Here is a 22,162-nt window from a genome sequence, read left to right on the forward strand (position 1 = left end):
ACTTATTTTTTTAACTGATGCATAGTGTAACTGTTGCTATGTAAAAATTTGAACAAAACGAGTGCCAAAAAGGCATTGCATAGTGAACCTCTGTTCACGGACATTAACGAACATTTAGGTGAGCTATATTCAGCAAAAAACTGAAAATGTGAAGTGAATAATTCGTGCATCGTCTAGTGACATTACTACAGTACCCAACTTCAAGATGTTAACTGGATTAAATGGACACAAAGTGCCTGTCCAGAAAACAACACGACGGGTTGAAGAGTTTTGGTTGGAACTTCAGGGAATGAAATGTTCTCGAAATGTGACGGACACTCTTACCTGGACTGTCCAAGGATCGACGCCAGCTATGTGCCGTCCGAGGTTCTGCAACCAAGCTTCCACGGAATGTAAAAAAAAAAACGAACTGCACGTGGACCAATTACTCGACGGGTCACGTCTGATCTGTAATAAACAATGCTTTTTGTCACAACGAACTGCATCACAACGACTATAATGGAAATAGGAAATGGACACGCTTATGTATTAATCACGTTGTTATACAACGATGTTACTGTGATCAAAAAACTTTGCCACGACGATACTAACCTGTAAAAAATTATTGTGCAGCAGATGAATATGAACTGTGATAACGACACCATGTGTATAGGTCAACGCACCTGAAACAACAGAACATTTTTCGTTGAAGCATTTCATTGCAATGCTATGTAACTAAGAACATTCAACAATCTAAAGTTGTATTGTATTATAACAAATATTGTAATTTTAAAACTAAGTTACCTGTCATAGAATGTAGTCTTCATATGTAATCTTGGTGGAATATTTTCTTTGTGCAACGACTAAGAAATGCGCGCGCACACGAACAATATGAACTGCAATACTGTGCCGCGTGATCTAAATTTACGAAATAACGGCAGTGCCGTAGTTACACAGACGCTTCTGCGCATGCGCGCACACTATCTGCCAACATAAGAACTTTTCGGCGCACGCGCGTCATTCAAATTTTGTATATAATATACAGTATTATGTAAGTCATGTAAATAGTTGTAGATAACTTAGATTTTCTTGTGCCTTTAGGTGAATTGCTCGCCTGCAGGTGTGTCCTTTCGCCTCGCAATTCAGGGGGCAATATAAAGGCACATTTGCATGCCGTGTGTGAGTTTCCTCGGAAACGCGAGATATTAGTTAAATAAATAATCAGTGACAAATAAATAAAGCCTATGGCACACAACTGCAGCGCTGTGTCGCTGATAAAACAAAAGCACAATTACGTTACTTGTATGTTTGATTAAGAAAAGAGAGAGCTCTGGTTGAAGTGGTGCGAGAAGCACGTATTTTAGTTTATTGTCTGGCACACCGCCATATTTCATGTTATAGAAAATTACTGCGAGTTGCAACCATACTAGGCACTCGATTCTGAAAAGAATTTATATTTATAAAAGTAAGTAGGATTATGAACTGTAGGCTTATTCATTGAATATATCTGATTTAACTAACTGTGTAATTTTTTGTTTAGTAGACAATCACCTCTGTACGACGTTTTGGCATGGCTGGCAAATTATTGTAATATTGAGATTTAGATTATGAGTCCGCACCTACCGCAGCAGTCTTTGGAAACGATTTAATTACAAAGTCCGATTATTTCAGTTTTATTTCACGGTCAACTACATGTAACATTGCCTTTACGAAAAAGCCATTGTCAAGCGTCTGATACCGAATAATTAAAACCTGACGACTCATAGGAGAGACAATCATACAGATAAAAATAATTAATATTTTATTTTATTTTATTTTATTTTATTTATTTTATAACAGTAAACCTGAAGTGAAGCATCGGAATCTATAACTAGTGTCACAGGAATGGTTCAAAGCATAGACAGTAGGAAGGGTCAGTCTTCTTGTACTTAAGTCTTCATTGTGCTTTTTCTATTTAATTCCGATGCAATTTCTGTGTTTCATCGTCAATAAGAAGGTCCAAGGGATACAGTAAACCTGGAGTGAAGCATCGGAATCTATAACTTGTGTCACTGGAATGGTTCAAAACATAGACAGTAGGAAGAGTCAGTCTCCTTATACTTAATTCGGCATTGAGCCTTTTGTATTTAATTCCGATGCAATTTCTGTGTTTCATCGTCAATAAGAACGTCCAAGGGATACAGTAAACCTGAAGTGATGCATGGGAATCTATAACTAGTGTCACAGGAAAGGTTCAAAACATAGTCAGAAAGAAGAGTAAGTCTTCGTGTACTTAAGTCGGCATTGTGACTTTTGTATTTAATTCCGATGCAATTTCTGTGTTTCATCGTCATTAAGAAGGTCCATGGGATACAGTAAACCTAGAGTGAAGCATCGGAATCTATTACTACTGTTACAGGATTAGTTCAAGACATAGACAGTAAGAACAGTCAGTCTTCTTGGACTTAAGTCGGCATTGTGTCTTTTGTATTTAATTCCGATGCAATTTCTGTGTTTCATCGTCAATACGAAGGTCCAAGGGATACAGTAAACTTGAAGTGAAGCATCGGAATCTATAACTAGTGTCACAGGAATGGTTCACAACATAGACAGTAGGAAGAGTCAGTCTTGTTGTACTTAAGTCGGCATTGTGCCTTTTTAATTAATTCCGATGCAATTTCTGTGTTTCATCGTCATTAAGAAGGTCAGAGGGATACAGTAAACCTGGAGTGAAGCATCGGAATCTATAACTAGTGTCACAGGGATGGTTCAAAACATAGGCAGTAGGAAGAGTCTGTCTTCTTGTACTTAAGTCGGCATTGTGCCTTTTCTATTTAATTCCGATACAATTTCTGTGCTTCATCGTCAATTAGAAAGTCCAAGGGATACAGTAAACCTGAAGTGAAGCATCGGAATCTATAACTAGTGTCACAGGAATGGTTCAAAACATAGTCAGTAAGAAGAGTCAGTCTTCTTGTACTTAAGTCGGCATTGTGTCATTTGTATTTAATTCCGATGCAATTTCTGTGTTTCATAGTCAATAAGAAAGTCCAAGGGATACAGTAAACAGGGAGTGAAGCATCGGCATCTATAACTAGTGTCACAGGAATGGTTCAAAAAATAGTCAGTAAGAAGAGTCAGTCTTCATGTGCTTAAGTCGGCATTGTGCTTCTGTACTTAATTTCGTTGCAATTTCTGTGTCTCATCGACAATATGTAGGTCCAAGGGATACACTAAACCTGAAGTGAAGCATCTGAATCTATAACTAGTGTCACAGGAATGGTTCACAACATAGACAGTAGGAAGAGTCAGTCTTGTTGTACTTAAGTCGGCATTGTGGCTTTTTAATTAATTCCGATGCAATTTCTGTGTTTCATCGTCAATAAGAAGGTCAGAGGGATACAGTAAACCTGAAGTGAAGCATCGTAATCTATAACTAGTGCCACAGGAATGGTTCAAACATAGACAGTAAGAAGAGTCAGTCTTCTTGATCTTAAGTCGGCATTGTACCTTTTGTATTTCATTCCGATGCAATTTCTGTGTTTCATCGTCAATTAGAAGGTCCAAGGGATACAGTAAACCTGAAGTGAAGTATGGGAATCTATAACTAGTGTCACAGGAAAGGTTCAAAACATAGTCAGAAAGAAGAGTCAGTCTTCGTGTACTTAAGTCGGCATTGTGCCTTTTGTATTTAATTCGCATCAATTTCTGTGTTTCATCGTCAATAAGAAGGTCAGAGGGACACAGTAAAGCTGAAGTGAAGCATCGGAATCTAGAACTAGTGTCACAGGAATGGTTCAAATCATAGACAGTAGGAAGAGTCAGTCTTCTTGTACCTAAGTCGGCATTGTGACTTTTCTATTTAATTCCGATGCAATTTCTGTATTTCATCGTCATTATGTAGGTCCAAGGGATGCAGTAAACCTGAAGTGAAGCATCTGAATCTGTAACTAGTGTCACAGGAATGGTTCAAATCATAGTCAGTAAGGTGAGTCAGTCTTCTTGTACTTAAGTCGGCATTGTGCCTTATGTATTTTATTTCGATACAATTTCTGTGTTTCATCGTCAATAAGAAGGTCCAAGGGATACAGTAAACCTGGAGTGAAACATCGGAATGTATAACTAGTGTCACAGGAATGGTTCAAAACAAAGACAGTAAGAAGAGTCAGTCAACTTGTACTTAAGTCGGAATAGTGCCTTTTGTATTTCATTCAGATGCAATTTCTGTGTTTCATCGTCAATAAGAAGTTCCGAGGGATACAGTAAACCTGAAGTGAAGCATCGGGATCTATAACTTGTGTCACAGGAATGTTTCAAAACATAGTCAGTAAGATGGGTCAGTCTTCTTGTACTTAAGTCGGCATTATGCCTTCTCTATTTAATTCCGATGCAATTTCTGTGTTTTATCGTCAATAAGAAGGTCCAAGGGATACAGTAAACCTGGAGTGAAGCATCGGAATCTATAACTAGTGTCACAGGAATGGTTCAAAACATAGACAGTAAGAAGAGTCTGTCTTCTTGTACTTAAGGTGGCATTGTGCTTTTTGTATTTAATTCCGATGCAATTTCTGTGTTTGATCGTCAATAAGGAGGTTCAAGAAATACAGTAAACCTGGAGTGTAGCATCGGAATCTATAACTAGTGTCACAGGAATGGTTCAAAACATAGTCAGTAGTAAGAGTCAGTCTTCTTGCACTCAAGTCGGCATTGTGTCTTTTGTACTTAAATCCGATGCTTTTTATGTCTTTCATCTTCAATAAGAAGGTCCAAGGTATACAGTAAACCTGAAGTGAAGCATCGGAATCTATAACTAGTGTCACAGGAATGGTTCAAAACATAGACAGTAGGAAGAGTCAGCCTTCTTGTACTTAATTCGGCATTGTGTCTTTTGTATTTAATTCCGATGCAATATCTGTGTTTCATCGTCAATACGAATGTCAGAGGAATACAGTAAACCTGAAGTGAAGCATCGGAATCTATTACTAGTGCCACAGGAATGGTTCAAACATAGACAGTAAGAAGAGTCAGTCTTCTTGAACTTAAGTCGGCATTGTGCCTTTTGTATGTAACTCCGATGCAATTTCTGTGTTTCATCGTCAATAAGATGGTCCAAAGGATACAGTAAACCTGATGTGAATCATGGGAATCTATAACTAGTGTCACAGGAAAGGTTCAAAACATAGTCAGAAAGAAGAGTCAGTCTTCGTGTACGTAAGTCGGCATTGTGACTTTTGTATTTAATTTCGATGCAATTTCTGTGTTTCGTCGTCAATAAGAAGGTCCAAGGGATACAGTAAACCTGAAGTGAAGCATCGGATTCTATAATTAGTGTCACAGGAATGGTTCAAACATAAACAGTAGGAAGGGTCAGTCTTGTAGTACTTAAGTCGGCATTGTGCCTTTTTATTTAATTCCGATGCAATCTCTGTGTTTCATCGTCAATAAGAAGGTCAGAGGGATACAGTAAACTTGTAATGAAGCATCGGAATCTGTAGCCAGTGTCACAGGAATGGTTCAAAACATAGACAGTAGGAAGTGTCAGTCTTCTTGTACTTAAGTCGGCATTGTGCTTTTTCTATTTAATTCCGATGCAATTCCTGTGTTTCATCGTCAATAAGAAGGTCCAAGGGATACAGTAAACCTGGAGTGAAGCATCGGAATCTATAACTAGTGTCACAGGAAAGGTACGAAACATAGACAGTAAGAAGAGCCCGTCTTCTTGATCTTAAGTCGGCATTGTCCCTTTTGTATTTAATTCCGATGCAATTTCTGTGTTTCATCGTCAATTAGAAGGTCCAAGGGATACAGTAAACCTGAAGTGAAGCATGGGAATCTATAACTAGTGTCACAGGAAAGGTTCAAAACATAGTCAGAAAGAAGAGTCAGTCTTCTTGACCTTAAATCGGCATTGTAAATTTTGTATTTAATTCCGATGCAATTTCTGTGTTTCATCGTCAATTAGTAGGTTCAAGGGATACAGTAAACCTGAAGTGAAGCATCGGATTCTATAACTAGTGCCACAGGTATGGTTCAAAACATAGACAGTAGAAAGGGTCAGTCTTGTTGTACTTAAGTCGGCATTGTGCCATTTTATTTAATTCCGTTGCAATTTCTGTGTTTCATCGTCAACAAGAAGGTCCAAGGGATACAGTAAACCTGGAGTTAAGGATCGGAATCTATAACTAGTGTCACAGGAATGGTTCAACACATAGACAGTAAGAAGAGTCAGTCTTCTTGTACTTAAGACGGCATTGTTCCTTTTGTATTTAATTCCGATGTCATTTCTGTGTTTGATCGTCAATAAGGAGGCCCAAGGGATACAGTAAACCTGGAGTGAAGCATCGGAATCTGTAACTAGTGTCACAAGAATGGTTCAAAACATAGACAGTAGGAAGAGTCAGTCTTCTTGTACTTAAGTCGGCATTGTGGCATTTGTATTTAATTCCGATGCAATTTCTGTGTTTCATAGTCAATAAGAAGGTCCAAGGGATACAGTAAACCGGGAGTGAAGCATCGGAATCTATAACTAGTGGCACAGGAATTGTTCAAAACATAGTCAGTAAGAAGAGTCAGTCTTCTTGTACTTATGTCGGCATTGTGCCTTGTGGATTTAATTCCGATGCAATTTCTGTGTTTCATCGTCAATAAGACGGTCCAAGGGATACAGTAAACCTGGAGTGAAGCATCGGAATCTATAACTAGTGTCACAGGAATGAATCAAATCATAGTCAGTAAGAAGAGTCAGTCTACTTGTAGTTAAGCCGGCATTGTGCCTTTTGTATTTAATTCCGATGCAATTTCAATGTTTCATCGTCAACAAGAAGGTCCAAGGGATACAGTAAACCCGAAGTGAAGCATCGGAATCTATAACTAGTGTCACAGGAATAGTTCAGAACATACACAGTAGGAAGAGTCAGTCTTTTTGTACATAAGTCGGCATTGTGCTTTTTCTATTTTATTCCGATGCAATTTCTGTGTTTCATCGTCAATAAGTAGGTCCAAGGGATACAGTAAACCTGAACTGAAGCATGGGAATCTATAACTAGTGTCACAGGAAAGGTTCAAAACATAGTCAGAAAGAAGAGTCAGTCTTCGTGTACTTATGTCGGCATTGTGACTTTTGTATTTAATTCCGATGCAATTTCTGTGTTTCATCGTCAATATGAAGGTCAGAGGGATACAGTAAACCTGAAGTGAAGCATCGGAATCTAGAACTAGTGTCACAGGAATGGTTCAAATCACAGACAGTAAAAAGAGTCAGTCTTCTTGTACCTAAGTCGGAATTGTGAATTTTCTATTTAATTCCGATGCAATTTCTGTGTTTCATCGTCAATAACAAGATCCAAGGGGTACAGTAAACCTGGAGTGAAGCATCGGAATCTATAACTAGTGTCACAGGAATGGTTCAAAGCATAGTCAGTAAGAAGCGTCAGTCTTCTTGTACTTAAGTCGGCATTATGCCTTTTCTATTTAATCCCGATGCAATTTCTGTGTTTTATCGTCAATAAGAAGTCCAAGGGATACAGTAAACCTGGAGTGATGCATCGGAATCTATAACTAGTGTCACAGGAATGGTTCAAATCATAGACAGTAAGAAGAGTCTGTCTTCTTCTACATAAATCGGCATTGTGCCTTTTGTATTTAATTCCGATGCAATTTCTGTGTTTGATCGTCAATAAGGAGGTCCAAGGGATACGTTAAACCTGGAGTGAAGCATCGGAATCTATAACTAGTGTCACAGGAATGGTTCAAATCATAGACAGTAAGAAGAGTCTGTCTTCTTCTACATAAATCGGCATTGTGCCTTTTGTATTTCATTCCGATGCTATTTATGTCTTTCATCTTCAATAAGAAGGTCCAAGGGATACAGTAAACCTGAAGTGAAGCATCGGAATCTACAACTAGTGTCACAGGTATGGTTCAAAACATAGACAGTAGGAAGAGTCAGCCTTCTTGTACTTAAGCAGGCATTGAGCATTTTGTATTTAATTCCGATGCAATTTCTGTGTTTCATCGACAATAAGAGGGTAAGAGGGATACAGTAAACCTGCAGTGAAGCATCGGAATCTATAACTAGTGTCACAGGAATGGTTCAAAACATTGACAGTAAGAAGAGCCAGTCTCCTTGTACTTGAGTCGGCATTGTGTCATTTTGTATTTACTTCCGATGCAATTTCTGTGTTTCATCGTCAATACGAAGGTCAGAGGGATACAGTAAACCGGAAGTTAAGCATCGGAATCTATAACTACTGTCACAGGAGTGGTTCAAACATAGTCAGTATGAAGAATCAGTGTTCTTGCACTAAAGTCGGCATTGTGTCTTTTGTATTTAATTCCGATGCGATTTATGTCTTTCATCTTCAATAAGAAGGTCAAAGGGATACAGTAAACCTGAAGTGAAGCATCGGAATCTATAACTGGTGTCACAGGAATGGTTCAAATCATAGACAGTAGGATGAGTCAGACTTCTTGTACTTAAGTCGAGATTGTGCATTTTGTATTTAATTCCGATGCAATTTCCGTGTTTCATCGTCAATAAGAAGGTAAGAGGGATACAGTAAACCTGAAGTGAAGCATCGGAATCTGTAACTAGTGTCACAGGAATGGTTCAAAACATAGACAGTAAGAAGAGTCAGTTTTCTAGTACTTAAGTCGGCATTGTGCCTTTTGTATTTAATTCCGATGCCATTTCTCTGTTTGATCGTCTATAAGTAGGTCCAAGGGATACAGTAAACCTGGAGTGATGAATCGGAATCTGTAACTAGTGTCACAGGAATGGTTCAAAACATAGTCAGTAAGAAGAGTCAGTCTTCTTGTACTTAAGTCGGCATTTGTCATTTGTATTTGATTCCGATGCAATTTCTGTGTTTCATAGTCAATAAGAAGGTCCAAGGGATACAGTAAACCGGGAGTGAAGAATCGGAATCAATAACTAGGGTCACAGGAATGGTTCAAAACATAGTCTGTAAGAAGAGTCAGTCTTCTTGTACTTAAGTCGGTACTGTGCCTTTTGTGTTTAATTCCGATGCAATTTCTGTGTTTCATCGCCAATAAGAAGGTCCAAGGGATACAGTAAACCTGAAGTGAAGCATGGGAATCTGTAACTAGTGTCACAGGAAAGGTTCAAAACATAGTCAGAAAGAAGGGTCAGACTTCGTGTACTTAAGTCGGCATTGTGACTTTTGTATTTAATTCGGATGCAATTTCTGTGTTTCATTGTCAATAAGAAGGTCAGAGGGATACAGTAAACCTGAAGTGAAGCATCGGAATCTAGAACTAGTGTCACAGGAATGGTTCAAATCATAGACAGCAGGAAGAGTCAGTCTTCTTGTACCTAAGTAGGAATTGTGCCTTTTCTATTTAATTCCGATGCAATTTATGTGTTTCATCGTCAATAAGAAGGTCCAAGGGATACAGTAAACCTGGAGTGAAGCATCGGAATCTATAACAAGTGTCACAGGAATGGTTCAAAACAAAGACAGTAAGATGATTCAGTCATCTTGTACTAAAGTCGGAATAGTGCCTTTTGTATTTAATTCCGATGCAATTTCTGTGTTTCATCGTCAATAAGAAGGTCCGAGGGATACAGTAAACCTGAAGTGAAGCATCGGAATCTATAACTAGCGTTACAGGAATGGTTCAATTATAGTCAGTAAGAAGGGTCAGTCTTCTTGTACTTAAGTCGTCATTATGCCTTTTCTATTTAATTCCGATGCAATTTCTGTGTTTTATCGTCAATAAGAAGTCCAGGGGATACAGTAAACCTGGAGTGATGCATCGGAATCTATAACTAGTGTCACAGGAATGGTTCAAATCATAGACAGTAAGAAGGTTATGTCTTCTTGTACTTAAGTCGGCATTGTGCCTTTTGTATTTAATTCCGATGCAATTGCTGTGTTTGATCGTCAATAAGGAGGTCCAAGGCATACAGTAAACCTGGAGTGAAGCATCGGAATCTATAACTAGTGTCACAGGAATGGTTCAAAACATAGTCAGTAGGAAGAGTCAGCCTTCTTGTACTTAAGCCGGCATTGTGCATTTTGTATTTAATTCCGATGCAATTTCTGTGTTTCATCGTCAATAAGAGGGTAAGAGGGATACAGTAAACCTGAAGTGAAGCATCGGAATCTATAACTAGTGTCACAGGAATGGTTCAAAACATAGACAGTAGGAAGAGTCAGTCTTCTTGTACTTATGTCGGGATTGTGCCTTTTCTATTTAATTCCAATGCAATTTCTGTGTTTCATCGTCAATTAGAAAGTCCAAGGGATACAGTAAACCTTAATTGAAGCATCGGAGTCTATAACTAGCGTCACAGGAATGGTTCAAAACGTAGTCAGTAAGAAGAGTCAGTCTTCTTGTACTTAAGTCGGCATTGTGCCTTTTGCATTTTTTCTGATGCAATTTCTGTGTTTCATCGTCAATGAGAAGGTCCAAGGGATACAGAAAACCTGGAGTGAAGCATTGGAATCTATAACTAGTGTCACATGAATGGTTCAAAAAATAGACAGTAAGAAGAGTCCGTCTTCTTGTACTTATGTCGGCATTGTGCCCTTTGTATTTAATTCCGATGCAATTTCTGTGTTTCATCGTCAAAAAGAAGGTCCAAGGGATACAGTAAACCTGAAGTGAACCATCGGAATCTATAACTAGTGTCACAGGAATGGTTCAAAACATAGACAGTAGGAAGGGTCAGTGTTCTTGTACTTAAGTCGGCATTGGGCTTTTTGTATTTAATTCCGATGCAATTTCTGTGTTTCATCGTCAATAAAAAGGTAAGCGGTATACAGTTAACCTGAAGTGAAGCAACGGAATCTATAACTAGTGTCACAGGAATGGTTCAAAACATAGACAGTAAGAAGAGCCAGTCTCCTTGTACTTGAGTCGGCATTGTGTCATTTTGTATTTAATTCCGATGCAATTTCTGTGTTTCATCGTCAATACGAAGGTCAGAGGGATACAGTAAACCGGAAGTTAAGCATCGGAATCTATAACTACTGTCACAGGAGTGGTTCAAACATAGTCAGTATGAAGAGTCAGTGTTCTTGCACTAAAGTCGGCATTGTGTCTTTTGTATTTAATTCCGATGCGATTTATGTCTTTCATCTTCAATAAGAAGGTCAAAGGGATACAGTAAACCTGAAGTGAAGCATCGGAATCTGTAACTAGTGTCACAGGAATGGTTCAAAACATAGACAGTAAGAAGAGTCAGTTTTCTAGTACTTAAGTCGGCATTGTGCCCTTTGTATTTAATTCCGATGCCATTTCTCTGTTTGATCGTCTATAAGTAGGTCCAAGGGATACAGTAAACCTGGAGTGATGAATCGGAATCTGTAACTAGTGTCACAGGAATGGTTCAAAACATAGTCAGTAAGAAGAGTCAGTCTTCTTGTACTTAAGTCGGCATTTGTCATTTGTATTTAATTCCGATGCAATTTCTGTGTTTCATAGTCAATAAGAATGTCCAAGGGATACAGTAAACCGGGAGTGAAGAATCGGAATCAATAACTAGTGTCACAGGAATGGTTCAAAACATAGTCAGTAAGAAGAGTCAGTCTTCTTGTACTTAAGTCGGAATAGTGCCTTTTGTATTTAATTCCGATGCAATTTCTGTGTTCCATCGTCAATAAGAAGGTCCGAGGGATACAGTAAATCTGAAGTGAAGCATCGGAATCTATAACTAGCGTTACAGGAATGGTTCAATTATAGTCAGTAAGAAGGGTCAGTCTTCTTGTACATAAGTCGTCATTATGCCTTTTCTATTTAATTCCGATGCAATTTCTGTGTTTTATCGTCAATAAGAAGTCCAAGGGATACAGTAAACCTGGAGTGATGCATCGGAATCTATAACTAGTGTCACAGGAATGGTTCAAATCATAGACAGTAAGAAGAGTATGTCTTCTTGTACTTAAGTCGGCATTGAGCCTTTTGTATTTAATTCCGATGCAATTTCTGTGTTTGATCGTCAATAAGGAGGTCCAAGGCATACAGTAAACCTGGAGTGAAGCATTGGAATCTATAACTAGTGTCACAGGAATGGTTCAAAACATAGTCAGTAGGAAGAGTCAGCCTTCTTGTACTTAAGCCGGCATTGTGCATTTTGTATTTAATTCCGATGCAATTTCTGTGTTTCATCGTCAATAAGAGGGTAAGAGGGATACAGTAAACCTGCAGTGAAGCATCGGAATCTATAACTAGTGTCACAGGAATGGTTCAAAACATAGACAGTAGGAAGAGTCAGTCTTCTTGTACTTATGTCGGCATTGTGCCCTTTGTATTTAATTCCGATGCAATTTCTGTGTTTCATCGTCAAAAAGAAGGTCCAAGGGATACAGTAAACCTGAAGTGAACCATCGGAATCTATAACTAGTGTCACAGGAATGGTTCAAAACATAGACAGTAAGAAGAGTCCGTCTTCTTGTACTTATGTCGGCATTGTGCCCTTTGTATTTAATTCCGTTGCAATTTCTGTGTTTCATCGTCAAAAAGAAGGTCCAAGGGATACAGTAAACCTGAAGTGAACCATCGGAATCTATAACTAGTGTCACAGGAATGGTTCAAAACATAGACAGTAGGAAGGGTCAGTCTTCTTGTACTTAAGTCGGCATTGGGCTTTTTGTATTTAATTCCGATGCAATTTCTGTGTTTCATCGTCAATAAAAAGGTAAGCGGTATACAGTTAACCTGAAGTGAAGCAACGGAATCTATAACTAGTGTCACAGGAATGGTTCAAAACATAGACAGTAGGAAGTGTCAGTCTTCTTGTACTTATGTCGGGATTGTGCCTTTTTTATTTAATTCCAATGCAATTTCTGTGTATCATCGTCAATAAGAAAGTCCAAGGGATACAGTAAACCTGAAGTGAAGCATCGGAATCTATAACTAGTGTCACAGGAATGGTTCAAATCATAGTCAGTAAGAAGAGTCAGTCTTCTTGTACTTAAGTCGGCATTGTGCCTTTAGTATTTAAGTCTGATGCAATTTCTGTATTTAATCGTCAATGAGAAGGTCCAAGGGATACAGTAAGCCTGGAGTGAAGCATTGGAATCTATAACTAGTGTCACATGAATGGTTCAAAACATAGTCAGTAAGTAGAGTCAGTCTTCTTGTACTTTTGTCGGCATTGTGCCCTTTGTGTTTAATTCCGATGCAATTTCTGTGTTTCAGCGTCAATAAGAAGGCCCAATGGATACAGTAAACCTGAAGTGAAGCATCGTAATCTAAAACTGGTCTCACAGGAAAGGTACAAAACATAGACGGTAAGAAGAGCCCGTCTTCTTGATCTTAAGTCGGCATTGTGCTTTTTGTATTTAATTCCGATGCAATTTCTGTGTTTCATCGTCAATAAGAATGTCCAAGTGATACAGTTACAGTGGATTGAAGCATCGGAATCTATAACTAGTGTCACAGGAATGGTTCAAAGCATAGACAGTAAGGAGAGTCAGTCTTCTTGTACTTAAGTCGGCAATGTGCCTTTTGTATTTAATTCCTATGCAACTTCTGTGTTTCATCGTCAATATGAAGGTAAGAGGGATACAGTAAACCTGAAGTGAAGCATCGGAATCTGTAACTAGTGTCACAGGAATGGTTCAAAACATAGACAGTAAGAAGAGTCAGTTTTCTAGTATTTAAGTCGGCATTGTGCCTTTTGTATTTAATTCCGATGCCATTTCTCTGTTTGATCGTCTATAAGTAGGTCCAAGGGATACAGTAAACCTGGAGTGATGAATCGGAATCTGTAACTAGTGTCACAGGAATGGTTCAAAACATAGTCAGTAAGAAGAGTCAGTCTTCTTGTACTTAAGTCGGCATTTGTCATTTGTATTTAATTCCGATGCAATTTCTGTGTTTCATAGTCAATAAGAAGGTCCAAGGGATACAGTAAACCGGGAGTGAAGAATCGGAATCAATACCTAGTGTCACAGGAATGGTTCAAAACATAGTCAGTAAGAAGAGTCATTCTTCTTGTACTTAAGTCGGTACTGTGCCTTTTGTATTTAATTCCGATGCAATTTCTGTGTTTCATCGTCAATAAGAAGGTCCAAGGGATACAGTAAACCTGAAGTGAAGCATGGGAATCTGTAACTAGTGTCACAGGAAAGGTTCAAAACATAGTCAGTAGGAAGAGCCAGTCTTCTTGTACCTAAGTAGGAATTGTGCCTTTTCTATTCAATTCCGATGCAATTTCTGTGTTTCATCGTCAATAAGAAGGCCCAAGGGATACTGTAAACCTGGAGTGAAGCATCGGAATCTATAACAAGTGTCACAGGAATGGTTCAAAACAAAGACAGTAAGATGAGTCAGTCATCTTGTACTTAAGTCGGAATAGTGCCTTTTGTATTTAATTCCGATGCAATTTCTGTGTTTCATCGTCAATAAGAAGGTCCGAGGGATACAGTAAACCTGAAGTGAAGCATCGGAATCTATAACTAGCGTTACAGGAATGGTTCAATTATAGTCAGTAAGAAGGGTCAGTCTTCTTGTACTTAAGTCGTCATTATGCCTTTTCTATTTTTCCGATGCAATTTCTGTGTTTTATCGTCAATAAGAAGTCCAGGGGATACAGTAAACCTGGAGTGATGCATCGGAATCTATAACTAGTGTCACAGGAATGGTTCAAATCATAGACAGTAAGAAGAGTATGTCTTCTTGTACTTAAGTCGGCATTGTGCCTTTTGTACTTAATTCCGATGCAATTTCTGTGTTTTATCGTCAATAAGGAGGTCCAAGGCATACAGTAAACCTGGAGTGAAGCATCGGAATCTATAACTAGTGTCACAGGAATGGTTCAAAACATAGTCAGTAGGAAGAGTCAGCCTTCTTGTACTTAAGCCGGCATTGTGCATTTTGTATTTAATTCCGATGCAATTTCTGTGTTTCATCGTCAATAAGAGGGTAAGAGGGATACAGTAAACCTGAAGTGAAGCATCGGAATCTATAACTAGTGTCACAGGAATGGTTCAAAACATAGACAGTAGGAAGAGTCAGTCTTCTTGTACTTATGTCGGGATTGTGCCTTTTCTATTTAATTCCAATGCAATTTCTGTGTTTCATCGTCAATTAGAAAGTCCAAGGGATACAGTAAACCTTAATTGAAGCATCGGAGTCTATAACTAGCGTCACAGGAATGGTTCAAAACGTAGTCAGTAAGAAGAGTCAGTCTTCTTGTACTTAAGTCGGCATTGTGCCTTTTGTATTTTTTCTGATGCAATTTCTGTGTTTCATCGTCAATGAAAAGGTCCAAGGGATACAGAAAACCTGGAGTGAAGCATTGGAATCTATAACTAGTGTCACATGAATGGTTCAAAAAATAGACAGTAAGAAGAGTCCGTCTTCTTGTACTTATGTCGGCATTGTGCCCTTTGTATTTAATTCCGATGCAATTTCTGTGTTTCATCGTCAAAAAGAAGGTCCAAGGGATACAGTAAACCTGAAGTGAACCATCGGAATCTATAACTAGTGTCACAGGAATGGTTCAAAACATAGACAGTAGGAAGGGTCAGTCTTCTTGTACTTAAGTCGGCATTGGGCTTTTTGTATTTAATTCCGATGCAATTTCTGTGTTTCATCGTCAATAAAAAGGTAAGCGGTATACAGTTAACCTGAAGTGAAGCAACGGAATCTATAACTAGTGTCACAGGAATGGTTCAAAACATAGACAGTAAGAAGAGCCAGTCTCCTTGTACTTGAGTCGGCATTGTGTCATTTTGTATTTAATTCCGATGCAATTTCTGTGTTTCATCGTCAATACGAAGGTCAGAGGGATACAGTAAACCGGAAGTTAAGCATCGGAATCTATAACTACTGTCACAGGAGTGGTTCAAACATAGTCAGTATGAAGAGTCAGTGTTCTTGCACTAAAGTCGGCATTGTGTCTTTTGTATTTAATTCCGATGCGATTTATGTCTTTCATCTTCAATAAGAAGGTCAAAGGGATACAGTAAACCTGAAGTGAAGCATCGGAATCTATAACTAGTGTCACAGGAATGGTTCAAATCATAGACAGTAGGATGAGTCTGTCTACTTGTACTTAAGTCGGCATTGTGACTTTTGTATGTAATTCGGATGCAATTTCTGTGTTTCATTGTCAATACGAATGTCAGAGGGATACAGTAAACCTGAAGTGAAGCATCGGAATCTAGAACTAGTGTCACAGGAATGGTTCAAATCATAGACAGCAGGAAGATTCAGTCTTCTTGTACCTAAGTAGGAATTGTGCCTTTTCTATTTAATTCCGATGCAATTTCTGTGTTTCATCGTCAATAGGAAGGTCCAAGGGATACAGTAAACCTGGAGTGAAGCATCGGAATCTATAACAAGTGTCACAGGAATGGTTCAAAACAAAGACAGTAAGATGAGTCAGTCATCTTGTACTTAAGTCGGAATAGTGCCATTTGTATTTAATTCCGATGCAATTTCTGTGTTTCATCGTCAATAAGAAGGTCCGAGGGATACAGTAAACCTGAAGTGAAGCATCGGAATCTATAACTAGCGTTACAGGAATGGTTCAATTATAGTCAGTAAGAAGGGTCAGTCTTCTTGTACTTAAGTCGTCATTATGCCTTTTCTATTTAATTCCGATGCAATTTCTGTGTTTTATCGTCAATAAGAAGTCCAGGGGATACAGTAAACCTGGAGTGATGCATCGGAATCTATAACTAGTGTCACAGGAATGGTTCAAATCATAGACAGTAAGAAGAGTATGTCTTCTTGTACTTAAGTCGGCATTGTGCCTTTTGTATTTAATTCCGATGCAATTTCTGTGTTTGATCGTCAATAAGGAGGTCCAAGGCATACAGTAAACCTGGAGTGAAGCATCGGAATCCATAACTAGTGTCACAGGAATGGTTCAAATCATAGTCAGTAAGAAGAGTCAGTCTTCTTGTACTTAAGTCGGCATTGTGCCTTTAGTATTTAAGTCTGATGCAATTTCTGTATTTAATCGTCAATGAGAAGGTCCAAGGGATACAGTAAGCCTGGAGTGAAGCATTGGAATCTATAACTAGTGTCACATGAATGGTTCAAAACATAGTCAGTAAGTAGAGTCAGTTTTCTTGTACTTTTGTCGGCATTGTGCCCTTTGTGTTTAATTCCGATGCAATTTCTGTGTTTCAGCGTCAATAAGAAGGCCCAATGGATACAGTAAACCTGAAGTGAAGCATCGTAATCTAAAACTGGTCTCACAGGAAAGGTACAAAACATAGACGGTAAGAAGAGCCCGTCTTCTTGATCTTAAGTCGGCATTGTGCTTTTTGTATTTAATTCCGATGCAATTTCTGTGTTTCATCGTCAATAAGAATGTCCAAGTGATACAGTTAACGTGGATTGAAGCATCGGAATCTATAACTAGTGTCACAGGAATGGTTCAAATCATAGACAGTAAGGAGAGTCAGTCTTCTTGTACTTAAGTCGGCAATGTGCCTTTTGTATTTAATTCCTATGCAACTTCTGTGTTTCATCGTCAATATGAAGGTAAGAGGGATACAGTAAACCGGAAGTGAAGCATCGGAATCTGTAACTAGTGTCACAGGAATGGTTCAAAACATAGACAGTAAGAAGAGTCAGTTTTCTAGTACTTAAGTCGGCATTGTGCCTTTTGTATTTAATTCCGATGCCATTTCTCTGTTTGATCGTCTATAAGTAGGTCCAAGGGATACAGTAAACCTGGAGTGATGAATCGGAATCTGTAACTAGTGTCACAGGAATGGTTCAAAACATAGTCAGTAAGAAGAGTCAGTCTTCTTGTACTTAAGTCGGCATTTGTCATTTGTATTTAATTCCGATGCAATTTCTGTGTTTCATAGTCAATAAGAAGGTCCAAGGGATACAGTAAACCGGGAGTGAAGAATCGGAATCAATAACTAGTGTCACAGGAATGGTTCAAAACATAGTCAGTAAGAAGAGTCAGTCTTCTTGTACTTAAGTCGGTACTGTGCCTTTTGTATTTAATTCCGATGCAATTTCTGTGTTTCATCGTCAAAAAGAAGGTCCAAGGGATACAGTAAACCTGAAGTGAAGCATGGGAATCTGTAACTAGTGTCACAGGAAAGGTTCAAAACATAGTCAGAAAGAAGGGTCAGACTTCGTGTACTTAAGTCGGCATTGTGACTTTTGTATTTAATTCGGATGCAATTTCTGTGTTTCATTGTCAATAAGAAGGTCAGAGGGATACAGTAAACCTGAAGTGAAGCATCGGAATCTAGAACTAGTGTCACAGGAATGGTTCAAATCATAGACAGCAGGAAGAGCCAGTCTTCTTGTACCTAAGTAGGAATTGTGCCTTTTCTATTTAATTCCGATGCAATTTCTGTGTTTCATCGTCAATAAGAAGGCCCAAGGGATACAGTAAACCTGGAGTGAAGCATCGGAATCTATAACAAGTGTCACAGGAATGGTTCAAAACAAAGACAGTAAGATGAGTCAGTCATCTTGTACTTAAGTCGGAATAGTGCCTTTTGTATTTAATTCCGATGCAATTTCTGTGTTTCATCGTCAATAAGAAGGTCCGAGGGATACAGTAAACCTGAAGTGAAGCATCGGAATCTATAACTAGCGTTACAGGAATGGTTCAATTATAGTCAGTAAGAAGGGTCAGTCTTCTTGTACTTAAGTCGTCATTATGCCTTTTCTATTTAATTCCGATCCAATTTCTGTGTTTTATCGTCAATAAGAAGTCCAGGGGATACAGTCAACCTGGAGTGATGCATCGGAATCTATAACTAGTGTCACAGGAATGGTTCAAATCATAGACAGTAAGAAGAGTATGTCTTCTTGTACTTAAGTCGGCATTGTGCCTTTTGTATTTAATTCCGATGCAATTGCTGTGTTTGATCGTCAATAAGGAGGTCCAAGGCATACAGTAAACCTGGAGTGAAGCATCGGAATCTATAACTAGTGTCACAGGAAAGGTTCAAAACATAGTCAGTAGGAAGAGTCAGCCTTCTTGTACTTAAGCCGGCATTGTGCATTTTGTATTTAATTCCGATGCAATTTCTGTGTTTCATCGTCAATAAGAGGGTAAGAGGGATACAGTAAACCTGAAGTGAAGCATCGGAATCTATAACTAGTGTCACAGGAATGGTTCAAAACATAGACAGTAGGAAGAGTCAGTCTTCTTGTTATAGATTCCGATGCTTCACTCCAGGTTTACTGTATCCCTTGTGCCTTTTCTATTTAATTCCAATGCAATTTCTGTGTTTCATCGTCAATTAGAAAGTCCAAGGGATACAGTAAACCTTAATTGAAGCATCGGAGTCTATAACTAGCGTCACAGGAATGGTTCAAAACGTAGTCAGTAAGAAGAGTCAGTCTTCTTGTACTTAAGTCGGCATTGTGCCTTTTGTATTTTTTCTGATGCAATTTCTGTGTTTCATCGTCAATGAAAAGGTCCAAGGGATACAGAAAACCTGGAGTGAAGCATTGGAATCTATAACTAGTGTCACATGAATGGTTCAAAAAATAGACAGTAAGAAGAGTCCGTTTTCTTGTACTTATGTCGGCATTGTGCCCTTTGTATTTAATTCCGATGCAATTTCTGTGTTTCATCGTCAAAAAGAAGGTCCAAGGGATACAGTAAACCTGAAGCGAACCATCGGAATCTATAACTAGTGTCACAGGAATGGTTCAAAACATAGACAGTAGGAAGGGTCAGTCTTCTTGTACTTAAGTCGGCATTGGGCTTTTTGTATTTAATTCCGATGCAATTTCTGTGTTTCATCGTCAATAAAAAGGTAAGCGGTATACAGTTAACCTGAAGTGAAGCAACGGAATCTATAACTAGTGTCACAGGAATGGTTCAAAACATAGACAGTAAGAAGAGCCAGTCTCCTTGTACTTGAGTCGGCATTGTGTCATTTTGTATTTAATTCCGATGCAATTTCTGTGTTTCATCGTCAATACGAAGGTCAGAGGGATACAGTAAACCGGAAGTTAAGCATCGGAATCTATAACTACTGTCACAGGAGTGGTTCAAACATAGTCAGTATGAAGAGTCAGTGTTCTTGCACTAAAGTCGGCATTGTGTCTTTTGTATTTAATTCCGATGCGATTTATGTCTTTCATCTTCAATAAGAAGGTCAAAGGGATACAGTAAACCTGAAGTGAAGCATCGGAATCTATAACTAGTGTCACAGTAATGGTTCAAATCATAGACAGTAGGATGAGTCAGTCTACTTGTACTTAAGTCGAGATTGTGCATTTTCTATTTAATTCCGATGCAATTTCCGTGTTTCATCGTCAATAAGAAGGTAAGAGGGATACAGTAAACCTGAAGTGAAGCATCGGAATCTGTAACTAGTGTCACAGGAATGGTTCAAAACATAGACAGTAATAAGAGTCAGTTTTCTAGTACTTAAGTCGGCATTATGCCTTTTGTATTTAATTCCGATGCCATTTCTCTCTTTGATCGTCTATAAGTAGGTCCAAGGAATACAGTAAACCTGGAGTAATTATTTGGAATCTGTAACTAGTGTCACAGGAATGGTTCAAAACATAGTCAGTAAGAAGAGTCAGTCTTCTTGTACTTAAGTCGGCATTTGGCATTTGTATATAATTCCGATGCAATTTCTGTGTTTCATAGTCAATAAGAATGTCCAAGGGATACAGTAAACCGGGAGTGAAGAATCGGAATCAATAACTAGTGTCACAGGAATGGTTCAAAACATAGTCAGTAAGAAGAGTCAGTCTTCTTGTACTTAAGTCGGTACTGTGCCTTTTGTATTTAATTCCGATGCAATTTCTGTGTGTCATCGTCAATAAGAAGGTCCAAGGAATACAGTAAACCTGAAGTGAAGCATGGGAATCTGTAACTAGTGTCACAGGAAATGTTCAAAACATAGTCAGAAAGAAGGGTCAGACTTCGTGTACTGAAGTCGGCATTGTGACTTTTGTATGTAATTCGGATGCAATTTCTGTGTTTCATTGTCAATACGAATGTCAGAGGGATACAGTAAACCTGAAGTGAAGCATCGGAATCTAGAACTAGTGTCACAGGAATGGTTCAAATCATAGACAGCAGGAAGATTCAGTCTTCTTGTACCTAAGTAGGAATTGTGCCTTTTCTATTTAATTCCGATGCAATTTCTGTGTTTCATCGTCAATAAGAAGGTCCAAGGGATACAGTAAACCTGGAGTGAAGCATCGGAATCTATAACAAGTGTCACAGGAATGGTTCAAAACAAAGACAGTAAGATGAGTCAGTCATCTTGTACTTAAGTCGGAATAGTGCCTTTTGTATTTAATTCCGATGCAATTTCTGTGTTTCATCGTCAATAAGAAGGTCCGAGGGATACAGTAAACCTGAAGTGAAGCATCGGAATCTATAACTAGCGTTACAGGAATGGTTCAATTATAGTCAGTAAGAAGGGTCAGTCTTCTTGTACTTAAGTCGTCATTATGCCTTTTCTATTTAATTCCGATGCAATTTCTGTGTTTTATCGTCAATAAGAAGTCCAAGGGATACAGTAAACCTGGAGTGATGCATCGGAATCTATAACTAGTGTCACAGGAATGGTTCAAATCATAGACAGTAAGAAGAGTATGTCTTCTTGTACTTAAGTCGGCATTGTGCCTTTTGTATTTAATTCCGATGCAATTGCTGTGTTTGATCGTCAATAAGGAGGTCCAAGGCATACAGTAAACCTGGAGTGAAGCATCGGAATCTATAACTAGTGTCACAGGAATGGTTCAAAACATAGTCAGTAGGAAGAGTCAGCCTTCTTGTACTTAAGCCGGCATTGTGCATTTTGTATTTAATTCCGATGCAATTTCTGTGTTTCATCGTCAATAAGAGGGTAAGAGGGATACAGTAAACCTGAAGTGAAGCATCGGAATCTATAACTAGTGTCACAGGAATGGTTCAAAACATAGACAGTAGGAAGAGTCAGTCTTCTTGTACTTATGTCGGGATTGTGCCTTTTCTATTTAATTCCAATGCAATTTCTGTGTTTCATCGTCAATTAGAAAGTCCAAGGGATACAGTAAACCTTAATTGAAGCATCGGAGTCTATAACTAGCGTCACAGGAATGGTTCAAAACGTAGTCAGTAAGAAGAGTCAGTCTTCTTGTACTTAAGTCGGCATTGTGCCTTTTGTATTTTTTCTGATGCAATTTCTGTGTTTCATCGTCAATGAAAAGGTCCAAGGGATACAGAAAACCTGGAGTGAAGCATTGGAATCTATAACTAGTGTCACATGAATGGTTCAAA

The 22,162-nt window shown here is 38.6% G+C and overlaps 1 long non-coding RNA gene across 1 annotated transcript; it reads right to left on the bottom strand.

Annotated features, from left to right (window-relative positions):
- Positions 1–324: 324 nt before the first annotated feature.
- Positions 325–885, bottom strand: LOC126440343 (uncharacterized). The gene is made up of 3 exons (XR_007581489.1): positions 784–885; positions 592–662; positions 325–447 (listed from the first exon to the last, which is right to left on the bottom strand). It is a non-coding gene; the product is annotated as an uncharacterized LOC126440343 (long non-coding RNA).
- Positions 886–22,162: the final 21,277 nt, after the last annotated feature.

This window comes from Schistocerca serialis, unplaced genomic scaffold, assembly GCF_023864345.2.
Source record: "Schistocerca serialis cubense isolate TAMUIC-IGC-003099 unplaced genomic scaffold, iqSchSeri2.2 HiC_scaffold_1362, whole genome shotgun sequence".
Lineage (NCBI taxonomy): Eukaryota > Metazoa > Arthropoda > Insecta > Orthoptera > Acrididae > Schistocerca > Schistocerca serialis.